Source organism: Rhinatrema bivittatum, chromosome 8 (genome assembly GCF_901001135.1).
Source record: "Rhinatrema bivittatum chromosome 8, aRhiBiv1.1, whole genome shotgun sequence".
NCBI lineage: Eukaryota > Metazoa > Chordata > Amphibia > Gymnophiona > Rhinatrematidae > Rhinatrema > Rhinatrema bivittatum.
In genome coordinates this window covers 20,372,315-20,383,847 of record NC_042622.1, presented here as the reverse complement: position 1 = coordinate 20,383,847, position 11,533 = coordinate 20,372,315, and positions in this window count along the sequence as shown.

The window sequence follows — 11,533 nt, the reverse complement described above, 5'->3', positions numbered from 1 at the left end:
CTCCACTTCTGAAAGGGAAATTAAAATGGTATGAGGCTAAGAGAGATTTGTAATCAAAAAAGGCAATTTTCTTGAGTTACCGAAAATTAAAGCTTTCCGCAAGAAGCGACTGCAAAACCTCTCATTTGCAGCAGGAATTCCAGCATTATGGAATTCACTCCCACTGGGTTTAAGGGAAGAAAAGGATGACTTAAATTTTTGAAAAAAATTTGAGAACATGGCTTATAATAATGGCTTTTAATGACTAATGACCAGAGGTTAATCAGAGTAAAATTTATGCTTAATTGTTTTTATGTTTTTTGATTATTTTGTTTTATTATTGTGATTATTATTGTGATTGTTTTAATTTTGTGTTGTAAATCGCTTTGGAAGATTTGTCTTTGGAAGGTGATTAATAAATGATTTTAAATAAATTAATAAACTTTTCTTCCTCATCTAACACCACCCATGTCCCTATTGTAGGAACTCAAATTAAAATGCATAATGAAGATAGCCTACTAACTTTAAGAGCTCAGCCCTCGTCGATTTCCAAAGAGACAAAGAGACAAATTGTCCAAGTGCCAAATTCCAAAAGTTAGACACCAGGAGGTCAATGTTCAAAGCTGACTGTTTAAGTAACTTAGGACCTGGTTCATCAACGTCTTTTCCCATAGACACAGAATGGGAGAAAACCTTTAGTGAATCAAGCCCTTAGCTGGATATAACTTATCTAGCTAAGTTACACAATATGCAGCAGATTTCAAAGGATTTACACGCATAGGGGGTTACGAGTGCCAGCCCTTGAAAGTCCTAGGGCTTGAAAAAATGGGTAGTCTGGGGGCGGAGGCGTGGACAGAGGCCTCTGCAAGGCCGCTAGGCCGGGGATCACACTCCGGCAGTTGGCTGGTGTGTGTAAGTTATGCCTGCCTCTGGCAGGCGTAACTTGTGAAATAAAGGTACGGAATGGGTTGCTTTTCGGGCTGGGGGGGCGGGACAGGAAAGTTCCCTCCAAGGCCGCTCCGATTTCGGAGCGGCCTTGGAGGGAACTGGGAAAGCCAGCTGGTCTCCCCGAGGGCTTGGTACGTGCAAGGTGCACATCCGTTTGCGTGCACCGACCCCTAATTTTATAACATGCGCGTGGCTGCGCGCACATGTTTATAAAATCGGGCATACATTTGTATGTGCACAAATGTAGGCTGTGAGTGTACATTTTAAGAGAGAGAGAGAGAGAGAGAGAGAGAGAGAGAGAGAGAGAGAGAGAGAGAGAGAGAGAGAGAGAGAGAGAGAGAGAGAGAGAGACTAGCCATAATGTCCTCTCCCTAGATAGGTATTTGTATCCCTATGGGAGGCCCATGTAGTAACTCGAGGTGAGGTTTAGGTATTAGTGTAGAGGATTAGGGGCCACTTTGACATTCAACGTGAGACGTACGAACAGAACAGTGGTCTCTTGTGAAGATTTGATGACTTTCGGAGTGAGGAAACTCACTCCAAGATGATATTTGTGCAAGGTTCTCTCAACCTAGCTTGATGGACACTCTACCTGGGTAACAGCAAGCTAGGTGGAGAGAACATTGCACAAATCTCATCTTTGGGTGAGTTTCCTCTCTCTCTCTCTCTCAAAATTCATCTAAATAGGCCATGCGGGAGACCACGGCAGCTATCGCACAGCCTAATGCAATTCAAAAAGGTGTTGTTAAATTTGTGCAATAGCTCTTCACAGCCAGGCAAACCCAGCCCGCCCCTAACTCCTCCATATTTGCAGCGCACCATACGATATGGTGCTATCGCATGTGTTAAACACATTTTCGCATGCGGTAAGGGCCTATCGCATGCGTTAACAGGGCTTTTCGCATGCGTTAAGCCCTTAACGCATGCGAAAAAGCCTTAGCGCATTTTGATAAATGACCCCCTTAGCTCTTTGCTTAAGTAATTAGCGCAAATTGCGATAAACTGTCTTTAAGCATAAACCACAACCCTTTTGCTATCGCATGCGATACTTATTGCATTTTGATAAATCCAGGCCCTAAGTGACTTATGCTGTTAAGTGGCAGCTGCTGAATGTAGGCGCATATTCAGCAGCCACTACTTAGCTGCATAAGTAAAACTTATCCGATTAAATAGAGCTGAATGCATTTTGAATATGGACCTCCTAAACTGTTAAAAAATTGACCCCATTGTTGTAGATATCCTTCTCTCCATTAACAGGCAATAGCTAGGTCTTCAGAGATTTTCTCTATGGTATCCCAAGGTAGTAAAGTGGCCATCAGGAAAAACAGGATCTTGTTTCGCTCTGTAACAAAATTCCCTGCACTGAAGAACATTTGATAGTGCATATTGAGGGCAATATTCAAAAGTCATTATGCAGATAAAGGGCTATTTACCTGGGTGAAAGGGCTTTTGGAGAACAGCTCACTGTCCCTGCAGGTAACAGAATGCATTGCGTGGAGGCATTCCTGAGGTGGGGTTAGATCGGGAGAGGCAACAACATGCCTAGATTTTTCAAAACTATACAAGTTGTTTTGAAGGGCAAAAGTACCCATAGAAAAAGAGATGCAAATCTCTGTGGGTACTTTTTCCTCAGTGCAATTTTCTAAAAGAAATGGTGCAAAATCCGGAGGGAAAAGTAGCATTCGGTAATTGCCTCCACCGTCCATTGCCTTTCACCAACATCGTTACATGATGATGCAGACCGTGCTCTTTCCCGGCACGCTCCAGCCGAGGACAACAGACCTGAAGCATCAGAAGATGGGAAATCAACAACCTAAGGGGTCGACTTTCAAAGTAGCATGTGGCCGTCCATGTGCGCGCGGTTCCCGGCGCACACACAGACGCATCAATTTTATAACATGCGTACACCGATTTGTGTGCACATTATAAAATCTGATGGCCATGCGCACATGCACGCTGGATTTTTAAATCTGCGCGCGAGCATGCACGGGCGGCGCATCCAGGGGTGGTGAATTTTCGAGTAATAGATGTGGCGACGCGTTCAGGACTCCCCCAGTTCAATTTTATGTGCACAGCTTTTAAAATTCACCTTTAAGAATGCAGGTAAATCTTCTTAGGAAACTGCCTGTGTGCTATGACACGGTGAGGCAGAAGCTTTTCCAATGCATTGCTATTTTGGTTTAACTTTCTCACATTAAAACCATCAAGTAAAATTTACTATAAGCACAGAACAGGACACAGAGTCTACTCTGCAAACATGAATTAATCTGAGAGCCGAAAGTGTTCACAGCTATACCAAGAGACATTTCATGCTGTACTGGATGTGCTATTTCACTTGGTTTGTTAAAAGCACTGCCTACTGCACCCAATCTAAGATGGTATCTCTTAGAAGATAAGAAATATCTCTCTCTAGGTCTCTGTTTAGGAACTTATTGTACAGATTATGAAGAACCTTGCCCTTCACGTTGTACTTTTGTCTTGAAGATGGGAGACTTTTGGGAAAATGCACATTTAATCAGAAAGCAGAATGCAACCTGGCTGCCATTCTCCTGCACGAAATGACATCCTGCCAGCACCCGCTAGGAAAAGGGAAACCATGACCACTCAAAACTTCATCCCGAAGGGGCTACCCTTCGCCTGCCCACAGATCGCCACCACTCCTCAGGTACCGTATTCACTAAAGGCAGGGAGGAGCATGTGTCGAGCTAGTAGATGGGCAGGGAGATTTTATAACGGCCCATATAACGTGCCCTGCAGATGTCAGCCCAAACTTTCAAAGTGGACTTTTGGGCATAACTGCGCTGGGGTGGGCACGGAAGCCGGGTGGCACCTATGCGCACGTTTACACCGACAACTCGGCAGGAGCAAATGTGTGCACATAAAAAAAAAAAAAAAAAATTGAAAATACGTGTGTACATGGTTTCCCACCCCCAAAACATCTCATCCCAGTGTGCGAAAAAGTAAGCACCAAATTGCTTTTTTGCACGTGCACAACCCCTCCCCCAAGCAATTTTCAAAAGCCCATTTCACGCACAACACTTTTGAAAATTCAGCCCTAAATGTCCTGTATTGCTCAGATCTTTGTTATATTGCAAAGATCAGATGTTTACTATTCTCTGAGCAAGGCAACTTTTAACAAATTATTACCTAAAGAGAAGAAAGGTAGTAAAAGAATTAATTCCAAAAAAAAGACAACCCAAATTTATAACACCATTTCAAATGAAATACCAAATCCTTTTCAGTTGTGTGTATCCCATGTCTTATTTTCAAAAGGTTTGTTTGCCCCAGGTGCAGAGGCGAACTGAATCAGGGCTTTGTATGTCTATAGCTAAGAAAACTTACCGCAAAGAAAATGACATTTTAACAAATGGAAAATGAATCGGAAGAGATTTAAAACTGTAATGCCAAAGAGGCACTGATTGTTACAGACTCTGGTGTTTTGCTCACCCCTATCTTCTGTTGCTTCTATTTTTCCCCCTTAAAAGACATTATCTGTTAGGAGAGTGCAATAGCCCGGGGAAGTGATATTTTGCCATCGTCTGTGCTATTAATGCAGTTAAAAAATCCTCAGACTGGAAAAATCAGACAGCAGAATCTTCCAGGTTCACATGTGCCAGCTCCATCTGCTAAATCATTAAAGTGTAGGCTTGGCAGACTGCATAGAAAAACACACATTTGTTTTCACTAGAGAGAAGAATAGTAAACTTGCAATCCCTGTAAGTATCTTTAGAATTTATTTTTTTTTAAGCCAACGCATAAGGAAAAAAAAAATCATTGGAGAAGATACATCTAACTGGCTAGAAAGGACAGAATTTACAATTAAATTAAACAGTAGGCTGAATATCACTGTTGGATTAACAAGGATAGCTTGCAACTCCAGCAGCTGGCTTTACACTGTAATTTTCCTTTCTGTAACCTACACGTTGGTACAATGCACACAACATCAGGCTTTTAACAAAATCTGGATGTTTGTAATTATGCTTGAAGGTGCAACTTAGATGGGGCATGGGGAAACCCAGCTCGTACAAAGAATGCAGCCTGTGTACTTAACACTCACCCCGATGATATCCTGGAAGGAACTTGTGGAGGTTCCCGAAAGCCCCTTTCTATATGATTTTATGGCAAGGAGTGTTTTTTTTGAGGGGAACAGAGGACGTAAGAGCTGCTGGATAAGAAATTGGCACCATATCCTACAATAATAATCTGGGATTTTTTACCTGCCTTTTCAAATAATGCTGAAGATGACTTTCGGCATTTTTAGTTCAGTAAATACCTGCCCCAAAGAATTTACAACCTAAGGGCCTGAGTCAATCAAGGCACCTTCCCATAGACACAGAATTGGAGAAATTCCTTAGTGAATCAGGCCCCAAGACGGCAACTTTCAAACGGGTGCCCAGATGCACTTTGGTGCATGTGCATCGGCGCCCCCAGTTATGCGGCCATTTTATAACTTGCGCACATGTTATAAAATAGCCTGACCGGGTGCACATGTGCACCCAATTTTAAAAGGGCACACGCCTAGGCATGCAAATCCCGATTCTACCGCCCAAGTCAGGGCATTTTATAACAGGTGCATGTCCACGCCGATGCCAGTTTCACCAGTTTATCTACCAGCTCACCCAGTTATGAGCTAGGTCCTCCAAAACCCCTTGGTTTGATAGCCTGTACTCCCCCACCCCAGTTACCCCAGACTCTATAGAAATGGCTGGTTTTAATTTTTTTTAAAACTTTCACCTCCTCCCTAGCAGAAGTAAACTTACACAGCACTGGACCTGGGTGTATGCAAGGGCATGTAAGTATTTATACGCACATCTCTTGGCCATGCCCCAAAATGCCCACGCCCCACCCACACCACGCCCCTTTTTGACATCAAGTGAGATGTGTGCGAAATGGGAGATAGACGCGCATCGGGATGGCTTTTAAAATTCAGTCAGTGCACGCATCCCTAAATTTATGTGCACATCAGGCTTTTAAAATTCACCTTTATTTGGGTAGCTGAAGCAATGGGGGATAAAGTGACTTGCCCAGGTTCACTTGTCTTTGGGGGAGTGGGATTTGCAGTGGTGTAATAAGGGGGGGCTGCGTTTTGCCCTAGGTGACAGCTATGAGGGGAGTGCCTTTGAGATACCAAACTGGAAGAGAAAGTCCCATGGCAGTGCAGTGCGGTGCAGGAGGGGTTTCCACCCCCCACCCTCCCAGGCATGCCAGCAGGGCATGCTTGTCACAAGATTTGCTGGGGTACTCGTGCTGTAAAGATGCAGCACATGCCAAAAGCAAACATGAAAAACGAAAGAAACAGAAAACAGAAAGAAACTTTTTTTCCATGCACTCTCCAGAAGCTTCCTCCTTTCCCCCAACCAGCTTAGCATGGCACTACTTAGGCAGTTAGAGACTAGTGGCAAAAATTTGAATGGCATTTGAGAATTGCAGAGCAAAATGTGAAAATTCTGCAAGTTACTGCTTCACTTCCAGAGGCAGCCAGTCACTGAGATCTGCACTTGCATTTGCTGCTTTTGCTTTATGAGTAGTCTTTCCTGTTGACTTTCTTTAACTTGCTTGTTAGTAGGTATATGGGTTCTTTTAAGCTATTTCTGTGTTGCAAACTACATTATGCAATTGAGATATTTTCTCATCACATAAACCTAGAGTATAAACATAAGCAGTACAGTATAAATGGTGGGCTGAGTGGTGGTATATTATGTCATAGAACACACAACACAACTGGTAAAAGAAAATATTTAGTTTACTAAATATTGCAAAATATGGTAAAAATCAGCAAAGGTAAATAATATCACATAACATCACAAAAATATTATATAAATCAGTAGAAAGCAATTAGCACCATAGTAAATATTGAAATAATAAAAGAGAAAGATTTATACAGAGAAAATAAAGATTTATAAAGAGATACATCCCTCACAAGTCTCTTTATTGTGAGTCAACTTATCTGTGAAAAAATCAAGAGACTCAGGTCTGGAGACCATAGATGAGATGACTAAGGTGCTCTCCCCCACTCTAATGATCTAAAGGACACTGTTAATTGCAATTAACTTTATACTCGCAAAATCTGGACTAGAGCCAGAAATGAAAGTTCAGTTGGTCTTATTTAGAACTCACAATTACAGCAGATTTATGCCTTGAGCTGTGGTTTCTGCCAGGAGACATTCTGCTACTGCATGAGTCACAAACAGTGACCCTTATCAAACAAACAGTTAGCAGATGTTTCCTGTTCCTATTTCAACTTGTAACTTACTAAGCAACTACAAAAAAGAGACATCATGCTGTAGTACCATGCCTAATGATTCTATACTAAGGGCCGGATTTTAAAAGCCCTAAGCACACTGGGCCTATTTTAAAAAGGCCCGGACACACGTGTAAGTCCCGGGGCTTCGGAAAAGGGGCGGGGCAGGGCTAGAGGCTCCCGGCACAGCGGCCATTTGCCGTTGTGCTAGGGGATCATATACTGGCAGGCTGTCAGCGCACGCAACCTGTGCCTGCTTTGAGCAGGGGCAAAAAATGAGATAACGTTTTGGGGGATGTTAGGATAGGGATGGGGGTGGGGTGGGGTGGGAAGGTTAGGGGAAGGGGTAGGAAAGATAGATTAGGGGGTAGGGAAGTTCCCTCCCAGGCCGATCCTAAATTGGAGTGGCCTGGGAGGGAATGGTGGAAGGCTGCGGGCCTTGGCGCGCGCAAGTTGCACTAATGTGTACCCCCTTGCGCGCACCGAACCCCGATTTTATCACATGCGCGCACCTGCACACATGTTATAAAAACGGGTTTTCCATGTGTGCATGTGCACATCTTAAAATCTACCCTTAAGGCTTTTACCATCCGTGACTTGATGAGATATATTAGATGAACTGTTGCCCATTGTGGCTTCTATGAAGAAAGAAATTGTATTGTTCTTGAGCCCCATTGCCCCCAATAAAGCTTTGAAACATGCGGTGTGTTGGGCGCTCTTATGGACTAGAATAAGATATCATCTCCTGCTGTTCCCATCAGTTTTTTTGAATTTGAGCCCTTCAGCCATTGAACTTAAAGATAAGTGCACACCTTTAGCTATCTATGGGGGTTTTTTGAATTTTGACCTAAAGTTTAGAAAAAAACATTTTTCAAAAATATTTTATGAGATTAATGATTATACATTTAAGGGACACATATAAATGCTAAGATTCCTGATGTATACTGGAAAAACAATTTAGCAAACACTGATGTCTCTATAATTTGATGGTCTCTGTTAGTAAGGTGTGACCTTTCTTTTTCTTTTTTTGGTACCCTGCTTTGTTTGTTTCAGTTCTATACTAAGCCATGCATTATATTCATCTATTCATTTATTTATTGGTGATTGCTTTGTTCCACTATCCTAACTGAAGGGGCTACACATACAAAGTTTTTCCGGTCCACTTTTTAACTAACTCTCTATATAGTCTTCCACATACAGCCAAAAGGATAATTACCTTTAACAATACAGTATCTCTTGATACACAATAGATTAAAAACATTGGGGCAGATTTTCAAAGGGTTACGCATGTAAGATACACGAGTAACCCCCGAAAACCTGCCCCTTCCACCCCCTGCGTGTGCCTAGCCTATCTTGCATAGGCTCAGCGGCGTGCGCAAGCCCCGGGATGCACGTAAGTCCCGGGGCTTTCCTGGAGAGGCGTGTCGGGGGCGTGTTGCAGCCGGCGCGTCATCGGGGGTGTTCCAGGGGTGTGGCCGTGGCCTCCTGACCAGCCCCCAGACTGGAACATGGCACGCCGGCAGCCAGATGGCAGGCGTAACTTGTAAAATAAAGATGGGGGGGAATTATTTAGGGCTGGGGGGGTGGGTTAGATAGGGTGCAAAAGAGAAGGTGGTAGAGATTCATTTTAGACAACACCTTCTTTTCTTATTTTTTTTCAGTTTCCGTTTATATCTTACCCTCCTCCAAGAAAGGACCCGGAACAGTTTACAATGTAGCAATCAAATACAATGAGAAACGACTACTTACCTGATCATTTTCTTTTCTTTAGGATAGTCAGATGAATCCAGAACTGGTGGGTTATGCACCTCTACCAGCAGATGGAAATGGAGCAAAGCTGACATCACAATAGATAGATATATATTTCTGCAGTGTCATCAGCCTGCCTGTATTCTCTTCAAAAGCCAACCGTGGACAGACTAGCAAAAACTTGATCAATAACAGAGAACCATTTCAGTACTCAACCAACAGGAAACACTGAGCTCAGACAAAGAATGTATTAACACTGGTCTAGGGACAAGACTAACACTTGCCAGTAACCCCTGGAACACGTAGGCACACAGGAGGACCATAGCGCAATCATTCAGCAGCCAAGGGCAGGAAGCTGGATTCGTCTGTCTATCCTAAAGAAAAGGAAATTAGCAGGTAAGTAGTAATTTCTCGTTTCTTAGCGTCTAGGCAGATGAATCCATACCCAGTGGGATGTACCCAAGCTGCTCCTGAATAGGGCAGGAGGTTACCCGCGGTCCAGTCAAAACCGCACATGCAAAGGTTGCATCCTGTCGGGCCTGCACATCCAGACGATTTTTTGTGAGGCTGAAGAATGAGAAGTAAAATGAAGGGTGAGATTCTTGTACCACCTAAGATATCCATGCCATTCAGAGATCCCATGGACTTCCATGTGCTCCATGCCAACTCAATACTGCATGCAAATCTGAGTTCAGCGTTGGCTGAAACCTCCTTGAGTCCAGTGGCCCGTAATCCACCACTATACCTTCTCATTTTCAGGGGGCAGGAGAGGAAGTGGCTTCTGTGGTTGAGGTTGCTAGTGCTCCAGTAATATCTGAAGCTTTTATTTTTGGACTTCAAGTTTTGTTATCAGCTGAAAGCACTTCCTCCACTGGTTTAAGAACATAAGAACATAAGCCTTGCCACACTGGGTCAGAACAAAGCTCCATCAAGTCCAGTATCCGGTTTCCAACAGTGGCCAAGCCAGGTCACAAGTACCTGGCAGGATCCTAAGGGATAGACAATGTTATTCCAAGCTGCTTATCCCAAGAATAAGCAGTGGATTTCTGCAACTCTACCTTAATAATGGTTAATGGACTTTTCCTCCAGGAAATTCTTCAAACCTTTTCTAAATGCAGCTACACTAATAGCTCTCACCATATCCTCTGGCAACCAATTCCAGATTTTATACATTGAGTAAAAAAAACATTTTCTCTTATTAGTTTTAAATGTATTACTTAGTATCTTCATTGTGTGTCTCCCTGGTCTTTGTACTTTTTGAAAGCATAAACAACCGATTTAATGCTTATTCGTTCCATTCCACTCATTATTTTATAGACCCCTGTCATATCTCCCCTCAGGAGTCTCTTCTCCAAGCTGAAGAATCCTAACCTCTTTAGTTGTTTCATCCCCTTTATCATTTAGGTTGCCCTTCTCTAATTCTGCAATATCTTTTTTGAGATGTGGTGACCAGAACTGCACACAGTACTCAGGATGAGGTCGCACCATGGAGCGATACAGAGGCATTATGATATTCTCTGTTTTATTCTCCCTTCCTTTCCTAATAAGCATTCTATGTTTTTTTCTGGCTACTGCTGCATACTTAGCAGATTTCAACATATTTTCAACGATGACACCTAGATTCTTTTTCCTGAGTGGTGACTCCTAATGTGGAACCTTGCAATGTTTAGCTATAATTTGGATTTACTCTTCCCTAAGTGCATCACTTTGCACTTGTCCACATTAAAATTTATTTGCCTTTTGCATGCCCAGTCTCTCAGCTTTGCAATGTCCTCCTGCAATTTAACAACTTTGGATAATTTTGTATCATCGACAAATTTGATCACCTCACTTGTAGTTCCCATTTCCAGGTCTTTTATAAATATATTAAAAAGCAGTGTTCCCAGAACATTTCCCTGGGGCACTCCACTATTCACCATTTTCAATTGGGAAAATTTACCATTTAGCCCTACTCTCTGTTTATTATCTTTTAATCAGTTGGCAATCCACAATAGGACACTGCCTCCTATCCTATAACTTTTTAATTTCCTAAGAAGTCTCTCATGAGGGACTTTATCAAATGCTTTCTGGAAATCCAGATACACCTTATCAGCTGGCTCACCTTTAGCCACACGTTTATTTATGCCCTCAAAAAAATGTAGCAAATTTGTGAGGCAAGACTTCCCTTGGCTAAATCCATGTTGGCTTTGTTCCATTAAACTATGGGGCAGATTTTCAAAGGGGTAAGCGCGTAAGATACGCGCGTACCCCCCGAAAACCCGCCCCAAGTTCCCCCTGCACGCGCCGAGCCTATGTTGAATAGGCTCGGCGGCGCGCAAGCCCCGGGACACACGAAAGTCCCGGGGCTTTCCTGGGGGGCGTGGCCGAGGCCTCCGAAACAGCTCCAGGGCTGGGGAATCGCGCAGCCGGCGCAGGCGTAACTTTTAAAACAAAGGTAGGGGAGGTTTAGATAGGGCTGGGGGGGGTGGGGGTGGATTAGGTAGGGTAAAGGAGGGGAAGGTGCGGGGGGTGGAAGGAACCAGGCTGCTGGCACTAACCTTTAGAAATGAGATGGCACAGCTTTTAAGCTAGATGATGGGGGAAAGCTGACAGTCACTCAGAAGTATCTTTGAAGGA